Source organism: Hippopotamus amphibius, chromosome 4, assembly GCF_030028045.1.
Source record: "Hippopotamus amphibius kiboko isolate mHipAmp2 chromosome 4, mHipAmp2.hap2, whole genome shotgun sequence".
Taxonomy (NCBI): Eukaryota; Metazoa; Chordata; class Mammalia; order Artiodactyla; family Hippopotamidae; genus Hippopotamus; species Hippopotamus amphibius.
In genome coordinates this window covers 182929737-182952441 of record NC_080189.1, presented here as the reverse complement: position 1 = coordinate 182952441, position 22705 = coordinate 182929737, and the positions used below count along the sequence as shown (strand labels likewise).

Sequence of the window (22705 nt, the reverse complement as noted above, 5' to 3'; positions counted from 1 at the left end):
TGACTCTATTCCTTTTCTGCACTATTATCTACAGGGGCCAGTTCTGGGCCTATGGAGAATAACCACGGAGACACAGTCTCTGCTCTTGAATTCTTCTGCTCTTGTAGAGGCAGGATATATTCAGGAGAACCCAAAGAAGTCATAATAGTAATGGATAACCCAAAACCTGCCGCCTAATTTTTCATCTTTGTGAGTTAACATTCTCTCTTTGCAGGATCATACATACACCATGAAATCCCACCCGAGACGTCCCAGAGAGCTTACCACCCAAGCTGTGGCCTCTGCTGAGTGTTTAAGGATCTCAGTGATGTTCTAGCACTATTCTGTTGCACTTTTTGTTATGAGCAGTTTTAACTTTTCAAGAGTAAAACTAGCTTATTAAAAAGAAAAAAGTGTAAGGGTGCAAAGGGACAGTGAAATGCAAATGAGGCCCAGGCCTGCTTGCCATGTCAAGACAGTAACTGATTTGGGACAAGAGCCCTGGCCATCCAGACTGTGAAGGCGTTAAAAACAAGAGAAGGTGGTGCTGGCCTACCACACCTGCTGGTCTCGGTCCCCTGTGCCTGCTCTGTGATATGGCAGGTCAGGGTATATACAGCCCAAGAGAGCTGGGAAGTCTGTCCAGAGGATGGCATGAAAAGACTAGTTTGTCTAAAACCTGCCACATTTGCTTTGCCCATGCTTAGCAATTCTCTCCACTTGCCACAATACAAGGCATGGCCAATGTGGTGCTGTATTAGAACGACAGAGCTGGTTGCCAGCAGCCTCGGTACCCTGGATATTCAGGACTCTATGGCTGCCTTCGGCTCTCCATCCGCTGGTATCCTACCCAGGACTGATTTCTGTGCCAGCCTCTCCTGGTCTGCACTCCCCACTCATCCAGGGCCAGGGAAGAAAAGAAACAGAACAGGAATCATGAGACTTGAGCTCTAGTCCTGGCGCTGCTGAGAACTACGCTGGTGATCGTAACCAAGTTCTGACCCTTTCCAGGTTTGTTTCCTCATCTGTTAAAAAAGGAGTTAATTTCCAACTTGCTGAGTGTGGTGTTAATTAAATAACATATTATAAATAGAGCTCTTGGCACTTAGTAGCTGAATAAACAGAAGCTGTCCCAGCTGCATCCCTACGGTCTAGCTCTGAATGATAAACGAAGACGACCAAACACTGCCTGGGACACAGAGGGTGTTCAGTAAATATTACTTCCCTTTCCCACTGGAAACGCCTCAAGGGGGCTGGACATGTCTGCTTCAGGGAAGTGAAAAGTAAATACTGTGTCCAAAAAAGTGCCTCCTAGCACGATGAGCCAGAGGATACCTAAAGAGCTTTTTCAGTTCTCACACTGCCTTTTCTTCTTCTGAAAGCACACCCCACACCCTTCACAGACTGTCCACAGACACGATCCCAAGTCGCCTCAGCATCCTCTTCTCTTTCATTTTTTTAATAATTTCCCAGCCTGTGTTACACTCCTCCTTCCAACTCCAGTCCACCTCTATTTATTTATTTATTTATTTATTTATTTGGCTGTGTTGGGTCTTCATTGTTGTGCGGAGGCTTCCTCTAGTTGCAGTGAGCGGGGGCTACTCTTTGTTGTGGTGTGCAGGCTTCTTATTGTGGTGGCTTCTCTTGTTGCAGAGCATGGGCTCTAGGCACACAGGCTTCAGTAGTTGTGGCACAAGGGCTTTGGTAATTGTGGCTCATGGGCTCTAGAGCACAGGCTCAGTAGTTGTGGTACCCAGGCTTAGTTGCTCTGTGGCGTGTGGGATCGTTCCGGACCAGGGCTCAAACCTGTGTCCCCTGCATTGGCAGGCGGATTCTTAACCACTGTGCCACCAGGGAAGTCCCCCCTCTTCTCTCTTAAATATGCCTGTATTAGTCAGCTTGGGTGGCTGTAACAAAATACCCCAGATTGGGTGGCTTAGCAGCAGCAATTTACTTTCTCACAGTTCTGGAGGCTGGATGTCCAAATCAAGGTGTCTGTAGGGTTGGTTTCTCCAGAGGCCTCTCATCTAGCTTGTACAACAGATGCCTCCTTTCCCTGTGTCCTCGCACAGACTTCCGCTGTGTGCAGGCTCTCCTGGTGACTCTGCCTCTTCTTATAAGGACACAAGTCCTACTGGATTAGGGCTCCACCCTTATGACCTCATTTAACCTTCAGTACTTCCTTAAAGGCCCCATCTCCAAATACAGTCACACTGGGGGTTAAAGCTTCAACCTAAGAATTTAGGGGGACACGATTCCATCCGTAATAATGTCCCAGACCACAGTCCTCTGTTAAACACCCAGATGGAGTACAACACTGTGAGTGTGGTCTGAGGACTCTAAAGATTACTGGGACAGTCATCTCCTCTGGAGGTAAAAATAATACAGGTTTTAGTCCATTTTTATTTATCTTGCATGGTTTTGTATTATTTGGGATTCTTTAGGTTGTGAGTGACACACAGTAATGGGAAAAAATGGAATTTATTAGTTCATAAAGTGCAAAAAAGAGGGCTCATGGGTTAGCCTGGAATAAGCAGGGAGGAACACGGACGCACGAGCTCAGCGGTGCCAGGAGGATTCAGTTTCTTTGGCCTTTGCAGAACACTACTTCCCTCTCTGCTTCACTATCAAACCATCTTTGCCCACATGGTAGGGAAGAAGTCTCCCCATAACACTTGAGGCTTTCATGATCCTGACAGAGAAAAAACGGTATCTTTCCTGACAGCTCTAGCCCAGCAGGGGTCCCAGGAGGACTCTTAGATGACACACCTGCACCAAAGCCAATCACCACCGTCAGGGGATAGGGTCGTGGCTGGGCCAGGCCTGGGTCCATGTGCTGCCCTCAGAGTAAGGGTGAGGGGTCAGGCCCACACAAACCACACGACCAGGTCAGGTTACCAGGGAACGGACTGCTCGTTCCTCTCTACCTAACCTCTCCTCCCCAAAACAGCTGCTGGGCAAAACATGGGTTCCTCTCTAGGAATAACAATGCTGTTTCAGCAAACAAACGGTTGTGCTACAACATCATTTGATTGCCTCTCTCTTTAAAAGTTCCTTGATCTTTGTACAATGCCTTACCTACTGAAACAACCTCAAGCTCATCTCTCTTTGGCCAGGAGCTGAAAAACACATGACTTATTTGAAGAGGGTGAAGAATGCCCTGACATCTTCATACCTCCCACACCTGCACCCGCATGTAAAACTGCAGCGAGTTTCACCTCCTGACAGTCCTTTACAATAGCTGGACTTTATCATGGAAACATCAAGAGTAATTACATCAAGAGGGTGATACATTGGAAATTCCTTAAAAAAACACACACAAAACCCACAGATGGGCACATCTGAGGGAATGAGCAGTGTAAAAAAAAAAGAAAGAAAAAAAGCCAACACATGCACACTGTTGAATGAAATTTACCATTTTGGAACTGTTCAAAAATTTCTTGCTGCCAGGGACATGTCAGAAACACACAAAATAAACTGCCTTAGCAGTCCAAACTGGGGTACAACAAAGGGAATGAGAGAAACATGGTTCTTGATTTTCCAACTGAATGACTTCATTAAACTCCAAAAACATAAAACCTAGAAAAAACACAATTTAGAAAGAAAATTTAAGGAACAAAGTCTCATCTTAAAAAATGTTCAGTTGTAACATGCCAGCTATAGAACCCAGAGACACAAAAGACAAAAATTCATTCATTCATCCAATGACTGTTAAAATTGTCCTTCAAATAGCTGGTAGAGTCTGTTTTAGGTACTAGGGTGGAAATGAACTTGGTAAATAACAATTTAAAAAAAAACTTTGAGTTTTACTGTTAGCAAAGCATTTTTGCATATAGAATCACACTTTCCCTCACAACAATATTTTACAGATAAGGCAAGTGAGACCCAAAAGGAATAAATTATTTGCCCCAGATTACACAGCCAATAAAGAGCAGGAGCCTGAACTCACACCTAAATGAGACTTCAAATCATAGGCTCCATTATCTTCTTCCATTTATGAATTTTGTCCTGAATATGCTCTTCTTCCCTCTCTTTTAATTCCCAGGCTTGGATTCTCCCTCTGCTACAGCAGCATTTTCCAGAGTTTAAATATTAAGTGTTAAGCAACAAAAGTTCCTTCACCAAACATACGTGGGAAACTCAGAGGCAAAATTCACACACATACACACACCCACCCCTACAGGACTTCTCAGAGCCTTCATGCTGCTCTCCAAGGGGGTGAGGTGTGCAATTTTTCTCAAACAACTGATCACAGAACTTTTTTTCCTCATGAAGCTCCCTGTACGACAGACAGTAGTCAAAAGCCCAGGTCCAGAGTCAGATGGGCCCTGGGTTCAAGTGTCAGCAATGTGTGATGCTGGACAAGCTGTGAAACAGATATGACAATAACAGCCACTGCCTCATAGGATTCTTATGAGGGTGGCAGTACATGTGTTCATGCCTATAAAGTGCTTAGCAGGTTACAGTGATCACAGTCAGGGCTCAATAAATGCAGCATACTCACTTATCCAATGAAACATTATATAAAATAGTGTCAGGATACCTCAGACTTTGTTTTACAAAATTAGGGTCGGAATGTTAAAAACAGGCATTCACTTTTTAGTTAGAAGACCTAGCTCCAATCCCCAACCTTACCAGTTAAGCAGATGTGTGACTCAGAAACAGTGATCTAACCTCTCTGAACCTTAGATGCCTCTTAGAGAAAATGGTACTAATAATTCCTAGCTCATAGGATTGTTGGGAAAACGAGGGACGATAACAACAGTGCCTGGAACATAGTGGGTACACCTGCACACGTGTTATCTTGTTTGCTTTGGAATCTAGAAGAATCAGAAACTTTTCATTTAAATATATAAGGACTCTAAACTTCACATGCATTTTTATTAGCTCAAACCTTTTATAAGTCCCTACAGCTTAAAAAACCTACCACTGGCCCTTTCAGGCCTCCCTGCTGATCTACTGCCCGACGAGCCCTGCCGGTGCACAGCAGGTTCTGCTCCCCAGACTCAGTACCTCCCTCAGAATCCCAATCCTGCCTTCACACTCAGAAATGAACAAACATCAAAAAGGCAGCAAATTGTCCTTTTTCCTGCCATTTCCCCTTCTAGGGCCTGTAACAAGGACTGGCATATGGCAGGAGATTTTAAATAAGTAATAAAAATGAGTAAATAAAAGTGCTGAGAAGCCAGGCCGTAGCCAGATCTGCTCAAGTGCAACCGATGGAATGAAGATGCACCAAACACTGCTTCTGCCTCCAAGCGCTGCTCAACTTAGTCAAGAGGGCAGGGCTGAGAAACACTGAATGCTAGGGTGTGTGCTACAGGGCCTTCCTTGGTGGTGCAGGGGTTAAGAATCTGCCTTCCAGTGCAGGGGACGCGGGTTCGATCTTTGGTCAGGGAACTAGGATCCCACATGCTGTGGGGCAACTAAACCCACACACCACAACTAGAGGGAAGCCCACGTGACTCAACTACTGAGCCCGCGCGCTCTGGAGCCCGCGCACCACAACTAGAGGGAAGCCTATGCGATTCAACTACTGAGCCCGTGTGCTCTGGAGCCTGCGTGCCACAACTAGAGAAGCCCATGCGCCACAACAAAGAGCCCATGAGCCACAACAACAAGAAAAGCGCAGCCAAAAAAAAAAAAGACTGTGTGTAATGTGTTATTATGTGTTATACAGCTTGAGTGCTGCATGGGAGTTCAGTAAAAAAGAGAAATTTATTCGGGTAACAGAGGTCAGAAAATGTTCCTGAAGGAACTGTGTGCAGTGCTGCGTTTTGAAAGTTTCATGGGAAGAAAACAATGGTTTTAATAGGGACAGAGTAAAGGGACAAAGTAGGTGATCAAACAGTTAATCCCACTAGGGAATCGTAAGTAAAGGAAAAGGTATGGGAGAATCCTGTAAGTTAACGAGCACTCAAGAAGGCAGGTCTGCTTCACCACAAGACCAAGCAGGCTTGCTCAGCAACAAAACCATGCAACAGAAGCATGAGACATGCCTCCAAATGATAAAACAATGGTGGCCTGAGACCCACATCTGGCCCAGTGAGGTAAGTTAATGATTCTTGGGACATGCTCCTCTGTGCACACTAAAAACAAAAATATAAGGAAAAGGTGATATTATACTGAAACCTGAGATGATTTACCGTATTTCAGTATATGTCACTGTCATCTTGCTCATTTCCATTGTGCCATGACAGTCCCAGTTTGACCACGTAGGGACAAGAAAACTCCCCCGCCCCATGTGGAGGAGGAGGAGCTGATGACGGAAGCCTGACAGCTACTCAAACGCGAGGATGAAGGTGGTCTTCTCCCCCTCCCCACTCTTCCTTTGATTATAAAACTGCAGCCCACTAAGCCCACTCCCTCGCCTGCCTGCTTGTACCTCTCACAAGCATCCTATACTTGCTAATAAACTCTTTTCTTACCTGTCACTCTGCCTCTCACTAAATTCTTTCTGCGCGGAGACAGAAGAACCCACGCTCTACTGAGTCGTGAAACGCTTTCTGCGGTTTCAGTTTAGAGACGGGGAAGCAAAGTGGTACGCGCAGATCTGTGACGAAATCCCTTTTTTGCAGCAGAGGGAAGATTCCTGGGAGTTAAGCTTTAAGAGAGAGTGCGCCGTCAGGCCACTTCTGCAGAAGGGCTTCATCTGCAGAAGACAAAGAGGAGCTGGGCCCGCAGTGGACAGAGGTGTATTGCAACTTGGTAAAGGACCGTCCCCCGAGTACTAGGACGTGCTCCTCGCATCTCCCCCTTCTCTGAGGTAGGCTGCATCCAAGTGTCCAGCCAGGTGGGCTGCGCTCACACACAGCTCACAGCAGCCACCCGATGATCACAGCGCCCTAACCAAGACCAGGAAAACAGCCGATTTTCCCAACTGGAGCAGAACGACTCCTGCCTTCCTCCACCTTAGGAATCTCTACTGCCCCCACTCTTCAGTAAGTTGGTGAATAAGGAAGATACACAGTCTTCACTCTCTGGCTTTGGAAGTGCTCCAAGGTTCATTTGACTGTGAAAGCATCCTCTCTCCAGGAAAAGGAATTTCATCACAGAGCACAAACTCTTCTTCAAATCATAGTTTGTATGATGTCCTGTTCATAAAAGTATGCTCAACCACACAGTTTTACTCTTAAGAAGGCTCTTAAGAAGGTTCTATCTTGACTCAATACACAGCTTCTGATCCACGGCACACAGTAAAACAGGAAGGACAGAGCTTCTGAATGCTCAGGAGGGAGCCCTGGAGGGACAGCCATCTTCCTGCTCCGCGTTCCCTTTCCTATGACCCTGTGCTCCAGGGGCCTAGGGGTGATCTCAGAGACGGAAGAGTGCCCGTTTTTCAGATTTCTCCAGAGCCTCCACATGTAAACACAGGCGGCCTTTCTCTCCTCCAGCCCTCGTGCTGAGGAAGATGGAGGCCAGGCTAGTCTCAAAGACGCCCAGCGAGATCCAACCTGGCATCTGGCAGGCCCTGACCTGGCTGACTGGAGTGAAAACAATTCCTCTCACTTGGAACCAGGTTCAGGATGAACAGGCAGCCACATGACCAGTTACCAAACCCAATACAGACCACAAACCAGCAAGAGGTCAGTTCTAGACCCAGTGTTGTGTCTGTACAAGCCCCACACACTCAACACACCTGGAGTCAATCTGCCGCAGGAGGTGCCAGCTGAACTGAAAGCACACGGAACAGCACCCTTCATTATCCAGGGGTCTTGCCTTTCCCATGCTCCCGCATGGCCGTTATCCTGTTCTTATCCTGTTCTGTCTGAACCACATAAATTATTATTTCTATTTTCCAGGTGGACAAACTACATCCCAGTGAAGTTAATGGCATATCTTAAGATAACAAAGTGCCATTAGAACCTAGGGTTTGCAGGTTCTCAAGCTCAGGCTCTCCCCACAAACTCCCACTAGGGGTGTGTGTCATCAGTGGAGCCCTGGTAAAAATGGACACGCCTGGGCTCCACCTCGGAATACCTGGACTCAGTTGGTTTGAGGAGTGACCTGGGCCCCCGGGTCAGTTTTCACTGGCCCTCCCAGTAGGAAACCATTGTGGAGGATCTCCAAGTTGAGGCCTTCAGTGGCTTCTGATACCCAACAGAACTACCCCAGGATATACCCACCACGTCCACAATAGCTCCTTCTTGCTGGAATGGTGCCTCCACTGAGTTCCCACCCGTAATTTACCCCGCTGCCCCCACAGAAGAGAGCTCACACACCCAACCTGTCCAGATTAGCCCACGTCAGTTCAACAGACATTTATTGCTTATGTCAGTCTCTGGAGACAGAGACCTGACCCGGAGGAATGCAGGACCATGAGTAACGGGCTGTGGATAAGTACGGAGGCACTGGGACAATGCTGACACTTGGTGGTGGGCTCTCGCTGTGTTACCATAATTAGCCAGAAAGCGCCACAGTCCCAGTCTGACAACTGCAGGGAACTTAATTAATCTCTCAGCCCAGTGAATCTGTATGTCAACTAAGCCGAGATCCAGGTTCTCAGCTGATCATTCACATCACGGTCAGCTCACTGTGTCATAAACATTTCAGCAGCGAACAGGATTATCTTCCAAGGACTGACTGCTGGCATTCTGAGTCTGAACGCCAAGCAGACGGGGAGATTAGAGGTGCTCCCCATCCTCAGAGTGTGTCAGTCTCTTCCCTGGCTCCCATGTAATTTCTAATCCAGGGATGAGGGTCTGAATTAAATGCTCTGCTGCTTAAGGTAAATTACAGGAATTAATTTATTGAGTATCTACTAAGTGCCAGGAACCCTGCCAGCCCCTTTATATAAGTAATCTCATTTAATCAACACTAACTCTGCGAGGTAGGTAATGCCTCCATCTTACAGATAGGCAAACTAAAGCACAGAAAGCTTAAGCAATTGCGCGAAGTAACGGGCCAGCATTGCAAAACATGGGGTTTCCCACCAATACTACACATTCCCTAAAGGTGAAAAACGTTTCCCTCTGCAAACCAGTGACTTTCAGGGCAGAGAGAAGTGACCATCGTGAGGAAAAGACAACCAGGTTGGATTACCCTGAGAAGAATGAGAAAAATCCCTTCCTTCTCAGGTTTTATCAGCCTAAATATGGCTGAGAGCACACTGCCCCCGGCTCCTGAGCCTCAGCTCCTGCACTGCTGCCAACAGTCCTTGGCTTTACTTTCACCCACCCAAATCCTACGCTTCTCCAAGACTCACTCCAAGAGAGGCCACCCCCTGCAAAGTCTCCCTAACTTTCACCACAGCAAAACCACATCCTCCTCCCAGCCCACAGCACCTTATCTGGATCCCTACGGAACTTCTCCTGGTTTTCCCTGGGTTCGTTTTGTCTTTGACCACCCCCACCCCATGCTTTTGGTGTTGGTTCAGCACCTTCTCAGGACAGTAATTCCCTGAGGGCAGGACTAAGGATGACACATATTTGAATTTTCTACTGATGTTCAGAAAGCATGTTTGTTGGATGAATGGCTATCCTAATAGCAAAACGGCCCTCCTACCTCCAAAAAGACACACATTTTCAGAACGTGCACAGCTGGAGACTCTTTTGCAACCATCTTAAAATTAAGTAACTAGCAAGAGTTACACATACCCAAGCTGGTCTCCTATTCTGGGGCTCATTCCTTTAGGTAATGAGTCCAGTTAAAATTCTTTCCTCTTAGTTCAGTTTTGTTTTGTTCTTTTCCATATAAGAGATCACGATGCTAAGCAGAGAAATGGGGGATGGAAACAAAATTGTTTTATAGAGCAGCACCTGAACTGGTAACTATTAACTGATTCCAAAATATAAAATGCAAACATAGATAGCAAAGTTTTATGATTTATACACTTCTTTCCTATACGTTATCCTCAAAATAGCCCTTTTTCTTTAAATGAGGTAAAGAGAGAGAAAGTGACTTCCGCAAGTTTCCAGCTTTTAAATTTACACTTTACGAACTGCAGGGGAGTCTGGTTCCACAACATTGCTTCTCTTTGAGTAAAACTCAACAACTGTGACACTTATTTAATAATGGAGAAGAGACTGGTATTTTTAAAGATATCTGCGTTGCCATCCTACAGCTAAATTATGTTTCCCAAAATAACTTTCGCTTGTGGCTAGTCAAACACTAGGTGAAACTGTCAAGCCAATGAAACTTGTCTGTCCTTCCCTCTCTGCTGCTCTACTTTTCTCTCCCTCAACCCTCCACCCTCCGCCTACATCCTCCAACCAGGTGCCCCTACCATCCTCTACACATCCACATGGCTGTGCATGCTAAGAGCCCTGGGGGGATCCGTGATCGTAAGCCCCCCACAGTTAGCTACTGTGTCTTACTCTATTAAAGTTATTCTAATGCCCACAGTATCAGCAGTGTAGACATCTAACAGTCAGACATTTACTAATCCCTCCTAGAGTTGATGCCAGGCTAGTAACTGTAAGATGACTAAGATACCCTCCTGGCCTCTAAGAGCTCATACTTTTGTAGGGTAGAAAGATGTGAAAGAAACTAATTGTTACACAATTACACTAAAGTAAGTACTATTGATACACAGCTACATAACTAAGAGTTGTGGGAACTAGGAGGAGGGGTCAGTCTATTCTTCTCTAGGAGGGCAGAATATTCCTCTTCTATTCCCGGCTTTTCCCACAGCCAGGAAGGTGAGCCAAGTGCCTGGAGCTACAACAGGCTCTGGGCCCAGAGGAGACTCAGAAAGTCTGTGCTGGCTGGAAGACACAAGGTCACTTCATAGGATGGCATTCTAGGCACACAGTATCTGAGAAAGGACTGAAATGAAATTGAGCAGATCCCCATAACTGCTGGGTGACTTCAAGGAAATTACCTCACCTCTCTGAGCCTCTGTTTGCATTTCCTTCATTCCCTTAACATCATTTATGGGTTGGAGGTTTGTGTTTTGGGACAGTCCCACATCTTTGCGCCTCTGTTTTCACTTTCATGCGGGTGAAAGTTCCCGGGGCAAAGCAGCTAGCAGTGCCCGGTTCAAAGCAGGCATCTGATGATCAGGTTTCCGTACCTCCCCCTTTCCTGCCCAGCCCAGCTTCCATCTCCTGTTGATCTGAGATTTATTTCCTCTCCACAGTGTGAAAGTCACTGTACCTAATTATCTGTTTCTTCAAGGGATTACAGGGCCCTGGGGAACGAGGGATTACAGGACCCTCGTTCCCCAGGGTCCTGGCTGGGGCTCTGGACACTGAGATGGCGGGATGCGGGAGGGGCCCTCTCCTGGTTTGTGAACTTCAGGTCTTCCCTGATGTCACTCATTTTAACTCATTTCAATATTCCAGTGAAAGGGCAAGAAAAGTTATAACATTTCCCAAGACGAGACATAAACTTGAATTAATAAAGAGCTAGTTTGAGTTTGAATCCAATCCTTCCATGATATTTTTTTTATTGGAGTAAAGTTGCTTCATAGTATTGTGTTACATCCCCTCCTTTTGGATTTCCTTCTCATTTAGGTCACCACAGAGAACTGAATGGAGTTCCCTGTGCTATACAGGTAGGTTCTCATTAGTCACCTGTTTTATACACAGTAGTGGATATATGTCAATCCCAATCTCCCACTTCATCCCACCCCCCCTCCTTTGTTCTCTATGTTTGTGTCTCTATTTCTGCTTTGTAAATAAGATAGTCTATACCAATTTTTTCAGATTCCACATATATCATAATACCGTTTTATTTAAAAAAACAAAACAGACGCAATCACATAAAACTTCCCATTTTTATGTGACTGACGCATTCCAACTGTGGATTTTAAATCCTGGAGTTGGTATACCACATTTCTTCTGGAAATAAATTAGAATAAGTAGCAGGAATTCTGAGAAACAGTGGTTTCTGATTTGGGTTCCATTTTCACTTGAGGGATTATGAAGCTGAAAATCACACTTAAAATTCTTTATTCCAGGGTTGGTAAGGGAATGTAGTTGCTGTTCTGGATCTAGAAGTGGAAGAAAAACTAGACAGTATTCCACAAAGCTATCTCCAGTAGGACTCAGAGGACAGTCTCTGTGGTGTGTATTAACAGGTAAATGTTGACTTCAATTATTAGTTCAGTACACATCTCGCCTATGAAGAATTAAAAAAAACAAACAAACCATAAGTGCAGTGTGTCTCCCAGCACAGCCAGCTAGAACAGCTGGCCTAGTGTTAGGACAACACAGTCTTGTAGTCAGTGGAAGGCAGAAACCCCTTAACCAGCTGGAAAATGCCAGCCCAGCCTCTCAAGCTCTCGGGACCCTGTGGCTTTCCAGGCCTGGGCCCTGGGCCCCATCAAGTCGTGACAGTCATCAGCATGTTCTAGAGGGAGATCATCGCGGAGACTCTTCATGAAATGTGGTTGGAGTTCTCCGGTGCTCCTGTACTGGGGATGTGCTGAGGACACGTCACATTTTTCTCAGGAGGGCAGATGTCAGCTTTCCGACATGCTTTTCTGAACCAGCATGTTCAGCAGGCACCATGGCACCATCCCAGCCCTGCACCAAGCTAGCCAGAGAGCTTGCTTGCTTTTTCCTCTTTCAGGCCTCATGAAAGTGCACTGCGTCCACCACTTACTAAGGCCTTACTGTGTGTCAAGCAGTTTTAGGCACTAAGGAAACAAAGCTCAAAATAGACAGGCTTGACAGACCAGATTGGAACTCACAGTCCAATGGGGACATGTCTATCAATCAGACTTCCTTTTAAATGAACGTGGCAGACTTCCCTGGTGGTGCAGTGGATGAGAATCTGCCTGCCAATGCAGGGGACACGGGTTCGAGCCCTGGTCCTGGAAGATCCCACATGCCATGGAGCAGCTAAGCCCGTGAGCCGCAACTACTGAAGCCTGTGCGCCTACAGCCTGTGCTACACAACAAGAGAAGCCACTGTGATGAGAAGTCCGCTCACCACAAGGAAGAGTAGGCCCCGCTCGCTGCAACTAGAGAGAGCCCATGTGCAGCAACAGAGACCCAATGCAGCCAAATAAAGAAATAAAATAAAAATAAAATAACAAAATAAAATGAATGTGGCCCTTGTGATCTCAGAGCTGGGTGTGTGTATGGAGGGCTATGTGCAGAGATAACCTGATGGAGTCCCTCCAGGGTCCTCTCCTCCTTTTATACTCATGTGGAAAGAATGTTATAATTTACAAAGTAAGTTTATGCTTTCTCATTTAATTCTAACAGTATTACAGACCTTCTTGGCAAGAACTACTATCCCTAGTTTTCAGTTGAGAACACTGAGACTTAAGAAAGGTAGGAGATTTGCCAAGTCCACAAAGTAGCACACAGCAGAACCAGGATTATAGACCGAGTTCCCTGGTTCTTGTCCCTGTGTTCCTGTCTACTGCTCTCACACCTCCCCAGGAGGAGGGCTGTGTGACCGCCCCATGAGCGTGTCCTCCCCAGCCCACCTGCCTGTACTTAAACTGCTGCTTCTGGACCCTACCTGTACCTCCTCCTTGCCTCTGCCTCAGAATTTCCATCTCAATGACAATCTGCCTGCTTTCCCCAAGCCAATGGTTCTCAAAGTCTGGTCCCCAGAACTGCAGCATCAGAAAACTTGGGAACTTATCGGACACACAGATCCTCAAGCCCCAGGATCTGAAAACGCTGGGGGTGGGTATCCACGAACCCTCCCAGTGATTCTGCTGTGAGCTACAACTTGAAGACTGACATGACCTGAACTAAAAAGCTGAGCTCCTCTCGAGTGCCACGTTGCCCGACCAGGATCACCTGGCCCCCACGCGTATAAATAAGCCCCTCAACTCAAGAAGAAGGCCATCGGTCTGGCCCGGTGCAGACGTCATAAAATGCAATCATACTCAGCAAAATTCTCCAGGCAGAAACTTCAAGTAGGGGTAACAGACTTCCCCTTTTGCTCTACTTTCCCACTTTCTCAGCTCAGCAGAGCTGTGGCCTTTAACTCGATCCCCTCCACCTCATCAGACCCAGCTCTTGGATTAGGAGCCGCCACGGTGGGATTGGGTTTGTGGATACATACCCCTCTCCCCTAACTACAAAATGCAACAAGAGGCTCCAAGCTTGTTCAAGGCAGAAGCCAAGACTTACTCCATCCAGAACAAATGCTAGCAATAAAATATGAACCCCACCACTGCACTACTTTCTACGATTTACAAAGCTCTCCCGTAACTCTCACAAGGGTCAGGAAAAGCAATTTTGAAACTCGGATTAGAACCCAGGACTCACGATTCATTCCCTAGGGATCTATCTGCTGCCACACACCAGGCATTAAACAGATTCTTGCTAGTTATCAAATGGAGCTATCACAAAACAGTAAGTTCTGGTCACGGTGTCACCCCGTGTCATCAGAGCATGTTGCCACATGGAAAGAGTGTCCTTTTCGCAAACCCAGTTCATCAGAAATAATGCAGAGGCATACTCTTAAACAAAGGATAACTTTCTGGATCCAAAGCCCCAAGTTTACAGAAAGGGCGGGAACAGCCTCCGTAGCTCTGCTTTTCTTTGTGGAAAGCTGATGATGCTCTCGTTCTCTCCCTTGATTTTGATCAAAGGGTCTCTAGTTTTCTCTTGCAAGTAATGAAAGGCGGTAATTCTATTATCCTTTTAATGTCTACTGAAGCAACATTTGGAGGGAATGAGAAAGGCCTGTGGAGGTTCCCACACAATCACTTCTTCGCCCATCAATATGGTATTTATGTTCAGTTCTAAAATACACAGAAATTCCATCTGAGAAATGAGAAGCTGTCAGAGGATAGAAACAGACACACTGTTTTCCATATGCTCTGAAGAGGTGGAGACCTGCACAAGAAGGAGCCGGTAACCCTCCCATCCCACCGCCTTTATTTTCATTTCTTAGAAACGCTCTCTTTTGGAGCATCCCTTCCCACATTCACGCCCAGGGACAGATTCCCAGAGGGGAGATGGAGGAAACAAGATTCACAAAAGACTCTAATTTGGAGCATTAATAATTACAGCAGCTGAAAAGCTGATGAAGGCAAAGAAGGACCCTGTTAACAAAACATCATGAGGGCACTTCCCAGAAAACTGCCCAGCCACGAGATCACTATTCACAATGAGCAAAATCAGAGCCAAGATCAAATCTTGACCAAGCAGACAGACTTGCAGGATTTTCACCTTCGCCGCTACAATTAGCATTTTTTAAGAGCAGTAAGGCTCCATGAGTTTGACAAAGGAAGAAAAACAAAAGGCAGCAAGAGACTCATTCTGGATAAGCAGTTCCTGTTCTGTATTCATAACTCCACACCAGCCACAGCACAGCTCAGATGAGGCACAAGGTTGGGTCCTCGGCACATTCACACACGATCAAACCAATTACCCACGCTGCATCTGTGCCTGCAGTAAACACCCTGGACAGCACCACCTCCGTGCCTCCCACCCCCATGACCAGGAGAAACCCCACCACAGAAAAGAACCCTTCTTTTGTGAGAACCAGCCAGAGCCTAAGCTGTCATTACACAGCAAAAACCTAGCGAGAACAAAAACCCAGCGGCAGGCAGACTGACGTAGAAAACCCAGAACATACCTGAATTCTTCAAATGCAAACATGACCTAGTCAGAGACAATTTCCTCAGATTGTCTGGTAGCCTTTCTTCTGGTTTGGAGGACAACCATTTAGTCAGCTGGATGGTGCAAAGTGCAGAAAAAAGAGGCGGGGTTTGCACCCACCCCAATATTCTGAAGTAAAAGGCTTTCTGCAGACAGGGGCCTGCAGCCTCCAGCTCCGCCAGCTGCTGACGAGCGGCAGCTAACAGGGGAGGCAGCTAGAGGACCATGTGATCATTCCAGCAAGTCTGACTAATGCAGTGAATGCTGAGACTCCAGGCTGGGAGCTGGATTAGTCCCGAGAAAGAAGTGGAACCCCGGGCACGTCTGGGATCCCAGGGAAATCACACGACACACGCCCCCACTGCACTGTACAGAGGGTGGGGTGGGGGGGCAAGAGCTTAAAGGAATGAGAATACAGCCTGCTTCCCTGCGCGCTGCCCGGTCACCTCCCCTCCTGTGGCCGCTGCTGTGCTAAGGATCGGCTATGACGACCACCTCAGGCAATGAACGCAGAGTAGACTGGTACTGGGCTACACTGTACCCAAGATTCTTCAGAATTCTGTATTTTGCCCTTCCACTATCAAACACTATTTTAACACAAATGCACAAGCTGCTCTGGAATGACAGAAGTCACATTTTACCCCCAGCGCTTTACCACGGACAACATTACCTTGTAGGTCACCGGGATGCGTGACCTCATTTATCAGATTATTCATTTATTGAGTATCTAATATGTACCAGATTCCAATTCCTTGCTGCTGCAATAACTTCAGAATAGAAGTTAAGAAAAAGAAAATGAGATGTCAGCCAAAAAGAGAGAAATATTTACCCGTTTGTAAAGCCCGAGCTGGTGAGATTTGGCAAGTGAGCTGAGGCTGTGTTCTGAAACTTGCCATTAAGGAGAACTGTCAGCATTTGGATTGCAAATCTTTATAAAATAAGGGAGACAGATCTCAAATAAAAACCTGTGAGCTGCTCTTGACTTTTTTTCTCTCCCTCACACCACAAGTACAATCCATCACTAACTCTCATTCTACCTCAGGAAGGTTTCTTTGGGTCTGACCCTCCCCACTCCCAGACCCACTGCCTCAGCTCTCGCCTTCAGCACCTCCCTCTCAGTCTCCTGTATTAGTAACTGCTCTTCCTCCTTCTGTCCTTCCTCTAACAATCTGCCAGAGCAATTTTCGTTAGTCTGATTTTGATGTCCGCCTGTTTTAACCCTGCATTAGTTCCTTGGTGCCCACGGGATTAAGTAAAAACACCTCAGTGAAATACACGAAGTCTTATTTCTCCAACTTTCTCCCATTAAAACTCTTCACAAACCTCAAAATTCAGTTAGACACTCCCAGTTCCCAAAATAAGCCAGGCCCTCTGTCCTCTGGTCCCCAGGCACCTGGCCTGGATTATTCCTTGCTCCCCACGTGGCCTGAACCCTTCCACGCGGCCCACACTGCTGCTGTGTCCCCAGGAGCCTGAACCATCCCAGGACAGTCAACCACACCGCGTTACAGCACCCCACCCACCCCACATCTGAGGCCCTTGAGGGGAGTCTGTGTGAGGTTAATGTCTGTATTCCCAGGGCCTGGTGCACAGCTTGACAAGGCGGAGTTACTCGGTGAAGGTGTGCTGAGTGAACGTTCCCAGCTTTCCATCAGGGAGAAAAGCAAACAAGGGCAAGTATGTGTTCACACGAAGGTGCTGGGGGTGAATGTGCTCCTTTTTAAAGAAATGAAGTGATGCCGGCCAACCGAGGCAGACTGACTGGTGAGCAGGACACTCTGCTGAATCCTCTGTCCCTCAAACCACACAGCAGTCGTCACCTAAGCCGATCCAGATGCCTTCCACAGCGTTCCTGACAGCCTCTGCCGAGACCCTCTAATGACGGCAGCTTCCTGGCAGCATCGTGACAGGTCAGAAAGCACAGGAGAGGCAGAGTCACTACTTAACCCGACTTTAAGTCCCAGACCTGCCCTTACTAACTCTGTGATCACCGACAGCCTGAGACTTCCCGTATATAAAGCTGGAAGCATTCAGGTCCTGCCCAGGCCCCCTGTCACAGGACGGGACAAGGAGCCAACAAGGCAGGACTTGGGAAAGTTCCTTCTCGAGCATGTAAAGTTGCAGACACGTTCCCCACTGCCTTCACTACTTCACAAGGCGGTCTTCTCGCTGACAGTGCTGAGAGCTGCACGGCTCTTCCTTATGTGAGGCCACCCTGTCACTGAAGTTCGGTCCATTCACTGGATGCTCATTTAATTGCTTTTTCCCTAGCGGGAAAAGGGGCAAAGTATTTCTATCCCGTGATTCTCAGGACAGGAATATAATATATATATGGATATACAGATAAAATCACGGTCCTAAATCCTAAAAAAAAAAAAGGAAGTAGAGATTACCCAAGTCTTGGCAAGAACAATTTACCCATACCAAATAAAATCATATGACGTTTGAATTTATTAAACTACCCAGTTAGAGTCACAGATGTATGGCAGTAGAGGCAAGCTTCTCGAGGGGAAGTAGGTACCAGACTGAGCACCCACTGCCTGTCCTTCCCAACCTCGAGGGCATGGGCAGTGTACCAGACACCCCATAATTACCTGACGGATCTGTTGGTTGGTCTAAAGGTCAAAACCTACATTCCTGGTACTCTCTGCAAGGTATGGGGAGGAGCAGCAAGGGCCTTGACTCTTAGATACTAGGCATGGGGGGAACTAGCCAGATGTGCTCTACCCTGGCCATCAGGCAGGTCCAGCGTGGTGAGGCCTGGTGGGTTACAGAACCTTTGACTTCACCCCTGGTTTCCACCAATGACTCAAGAATCTCCTCTTGAAGAGCTGGTTACACCTTTCAGGGCCATTCATATAAGGTCCTAGTAGAGTTAATAGAAATGGTGAAAAATCACCAAATCCTAGCCTCAAGTGTATTTCAGACATAATTTTATGAGAGTTCCCAATTTACTAATAAGAGAACAGAGGTCACAGTGGTTCAGTAACTTGCCCAAGATCATACTGCTATTAAGTGGCAGAGCAATGACTTGCACCCAGATAGGTTTAATGCCAACGTTTTCAACCCCTGTGCCTGCCTGGGGTCCAACACCACAGATCCAACTGCCTCAGGCTACCTCCAGAAGAGGACTCATTCCACAGACTGTCAAGCAGTCGTGGCCCTGAGACAGGACTGGGACATGGCAACCCTCTACGGCTCTTTCATCCAGCTGGCCCTGGCTAATCCCCAGATTTCATGGCCAGACAAGAGACGGCTAAGGGCTGAAAGAGTGGCTCAGCTGCCCCAGGAAGTAAGGGCTGACAGCCTGAGCTGACGTGGCCTGCGGACCAGACTGGGAAGCAGCCTGCTCCAAAGGCTGGGCCTGCCCCCGCCACTTGATAACTGGTGACACCAGAGCATCAGGAACAGGGACTCCTGGCTGCTCCACTCCTTTCCAAATGGCACTTCTGTGGCCACACAATGCTTAAAAAAAAAAAGAGTTATCCAAGGCCGTCCACCGATGACTCAGGGCTCAGACAAAGCATGCTCCTACTCTAGGACTTATGTTCCCTTTGTAACACGAAGGAATAACCAGAGAGTAATTTTTTAGCCTTTTGTTTTTTTAAGCAGCACTTACTTGGGATTTCCCTGGTGGTACAGTGGTTAAGAATCCACCTGCCAACGCAGGGGACACAGGTTCAATCCCTGGTCCGGGAAGATCCCACGTGCCACAGAGCAACTAGGCCTGTGTGCCACAACTACTAAGCCTGAGCTCTAGAGCCCATGAGCCACAACTACTGAGCCCATATGCTGCAGACTACTGAGGTCCACACACCTAGAGCCTGTGCTCCGCAACGAGAAGCCACTGCAATGAGAAGCCTGCGCACCATAACAGAGTAGCCCCTGCTCGTCACAACTAGAGAAAGCCCATGTGCAGCAACGCAGACCCAACGAGCAAAAAATAAATTAAAAAAATATATATATCACTTACTGGCAACATGAAACTGATATGAACATAAAACTGGTAAAAACAGAAGAGCCCCAGACTCCTTGCTACCAGGCTTTCCCCTCTGTCCACCAGGGTCAGGCCCAGACTCAGCCTGGAAACACTGGGCCTAAAAGACCTGGCAGCCCCATCAGCGCTGACCTTTCGGGGGCTCTCCGAGCTACACATCATCACGCTCACCCTCAACACTCTGGACTCACTTCCTCCTTCTAGTCTCATCCTAAGAACAAAAGCCTCCTGACTGGGCCCGGCTGTGCCAGTAGAGCACTGACCTGCTGTACTTACTGGCGGTGAAAGTTGCCCGAGGCTTCCCCAGCGAAACAGACGTGGGGATAACTGAATAAAAACACCACGGTTGACAGGAGGTCTCCCCCGGCCCCTGACAATCTCGGAAAGCTACGTGAGAAGGGTGTTTGAAACCGGTGTCCTTAGTGTAACGTGCACACATTCAGTTTGCCAGCAACATGTCTTTCCACGTGAAATGGCCAATTTCCCAAGAAAGTGAACTTCTCATTTATTTGTTGGCACTGAATCCTCATCATAGCTCCTTTAGAGACTGACAATCTGAGAGTTTCAGGCCCTGAGGTCCCATGGGTTTGCGGTCTCACAACCAATGTCTCCTCTCCCACTTTTTTTAGGTTGTTAGGTTTTTAGGTTTACACAGCCATGATGTACATGCAGCAAAATAAAGACTGGGCATCTGAACGAAGGCTAGCGTTGCCATTACACGAACAGGAACACTGACATGCACAGGCCCGCACACGTGCTGCTGTGCTCCACACACACCAAGCAGGAGGGAACATAAAGGGAAATCAGCTGCAGACAAGACTAAAAATCCGACTGTCCTCATGGCCTGGCCGCAGATGTTCCTCTGAGCAGGGGACGAAGCAGTAACAAGAGGCGCTCGAGAGTGCGCTCAGTGGCCTTTCTGGTCTCACGCTGGCACCCAGACCAAGACGCTCCCCTCCCCGCTCCTGATCTCTCTGCCATCTGACCCCTCCCTGCACAGTCACCCACCCCAGCACCTTCCCGTTAAAACCCACAACTCTTCCTCACTGTCTGCAGAATGGAGTCTCAGGACCTCAGCCCGGCTTTCCCTCCTCCACCCACCTCCCACCCCGCTGACCCGGGACCCGGATGCAGGGGTCTCCCTTCCCTCCTCTCCACAGAGGTTATGGAGCATGCGGTTCTGAACCCAGTTCTACCACTGGTGCCTGAGAAGCCTTGGGAAAACTCTTTTCCATCTCAGCCTCAGCCTCTAATCTGAGAACAGGGATGACACCGCATGTGTGGGACGCTGCGGAGAGGAAGTGCTGGCACATGTTAACCGCACGCCACGGTAGCTAATATTCCCGCATGTTTCAAAATCCCATCGAGCCCGCTCCTGACCAAAGCCAGCCTACAGAAAGCTCTAAAACTCTGCAACTCCTATGATAATCAAGTGCTATTTTGTGAATATCTCATACTGTCTTGTGCTGAGGAGTAACCTCCGTCCATCATGGGTCTTAGGCCTCTGACCAGGTGAGGGTCGCTGGGGACAGGGGCTAAGGGGGCTGGCAAGCGGAGACCTGAGGCGTTTAGCTCCTCACAACCTCCATCAGAAACGTGTGGACAGCCCAGGTGAAATGACAAGCTTGCTATGCAAACACAGCTTCAAGAGAAATCCACCACAATTCGGAGCCGCCATCTCTGAACTGGTGGGGAGCCCACGAGCAGTGACCCTTGTTTTCAGTGCTTTCTAAGCCTTCACGAGGCAGAGCACATTCCTAGGCAAAGAGTAGGTCTTTGATCAGAAATGTTTTGAATGTACTGAATGTGCTTTTATTCCAGTTGAATTGACCTTTCAAAAATTTAAAAATAAACAAAACCTCCACCTCTTGAACCAATAAGAAATGTGGGAGTCCTACACTCTGAACTAATTCCTCCCGCCTAGCCCAAGTTATATATGTCACCTGAACTTCTGCTGTGACATTTAACTTTAAAACAAAAGTTTTAAATAAAGCCTTCCCTTACCTCCATTTTGAGACCTCTATCTGAAGTAAAAGCTATCCCCAAAAAGCACTCTACCATTAAGCAAACACAATCACGATCCAGTTTCCAGGCCACCACTGCTCAAAAGCAGGGAGTTTACTGGTCATTACCTCTGCATGCCTGTCTCCCTCAATCTCTCTCACCCAATAAGCACTAAGTATCTGTACCAGGTTATTGAAAACTAACCTTGCAGTCACTCAACAAATTTCTGTGTGAAAAGCTAGAGCCCTCAGTTTCACATTCTAATGAAGGAAGTCAGATAATAAATGAATAAGAAAAAGATGATAAAAAAGGGCAGGGTGGGGGGGAGCTACTGAACTTAAAAGAGGTGATAGGAAAGGCCCCTCTCGGGTAGGGATATTTAAGCTGAGATGTGAATGACAAATGGGGACAGCCGTGCGAATACCAGGGGAAGATGAGCACGGGCAGACTACACGGCTGGTACACAGGCCCAAAGTGGGAGGAAACTAGCTTGACCTCTGTCCCTTTCACACAGTGTGGCTGGACTGAGAAGGAAGAGGGTAGAGGGATATGGAGACGTAGGAGAAAGTAGGGCTTTATGGGCAGGGAAGCCACTGGAGAGCTGAGGCAATGGGGCGCCATGACCCGACTTTCATCTTTAGGAAGAAATGGAAGTGGGAGGAGCTGCGGCTGCTGTGCGGTGAGGGAGAAGCTGGTGGCTCTGGTGCATGTTTCAGAGAGTCTTCTCACAACTCAGGCGTTTCCTGTTGTTTCATGACTTTCTAATGAACCCTGGCGGTCCAGTGGTTAAGACTTCCACTGCAGGGGGCATGGGTTCCATCCCTGGTCAGGGAACTAAGATCCTGAGCACAAAAAAAAGAGAGAAAGAAAGGGACGGAGGGAGAGAGGGGTAGAGGGAGAGAGGGAGAGGGCGGAGAGAGGGGGAGAGAGAGAGAGAAAGAAAGAAAGACTAAGACACCACCAGCACCATGTGCCAAAGGAAGTGGGAGCCGCATGAGAGCAGGCCCTGCCTCGTCTTTACCCAGGGCCTGTTCTACCCTAGGGCCTGGCACACAGAATTCATCAATAAGTATCTGTTGAATTAAAGAATCAGCGGTTTGTAGATTTAGAAACGATTTCATAAAAAGCTGAAATTGGGTTAAGTCAGCAGTCCTCTTTCTGGCACAAGCATCAAATAAAAGGGCAGATCATCCTTTTGAATGAA

The 22705-nt window shown here is 47.5% G+C and overlaps 1 protein-coding gene across 3 annotated transcripts in view; it reads right to left on the bottom strand.

Annotated features, from left to right (window-relative positions):
- EVL (Enah/Vasp-like) overlaps positions 1-22705 on the bottom strand; it is a 156880-nt gene that overhangs the window by 99259 nt on the left and 34916 nt on the right. The window lies entirely within an intron of this gene.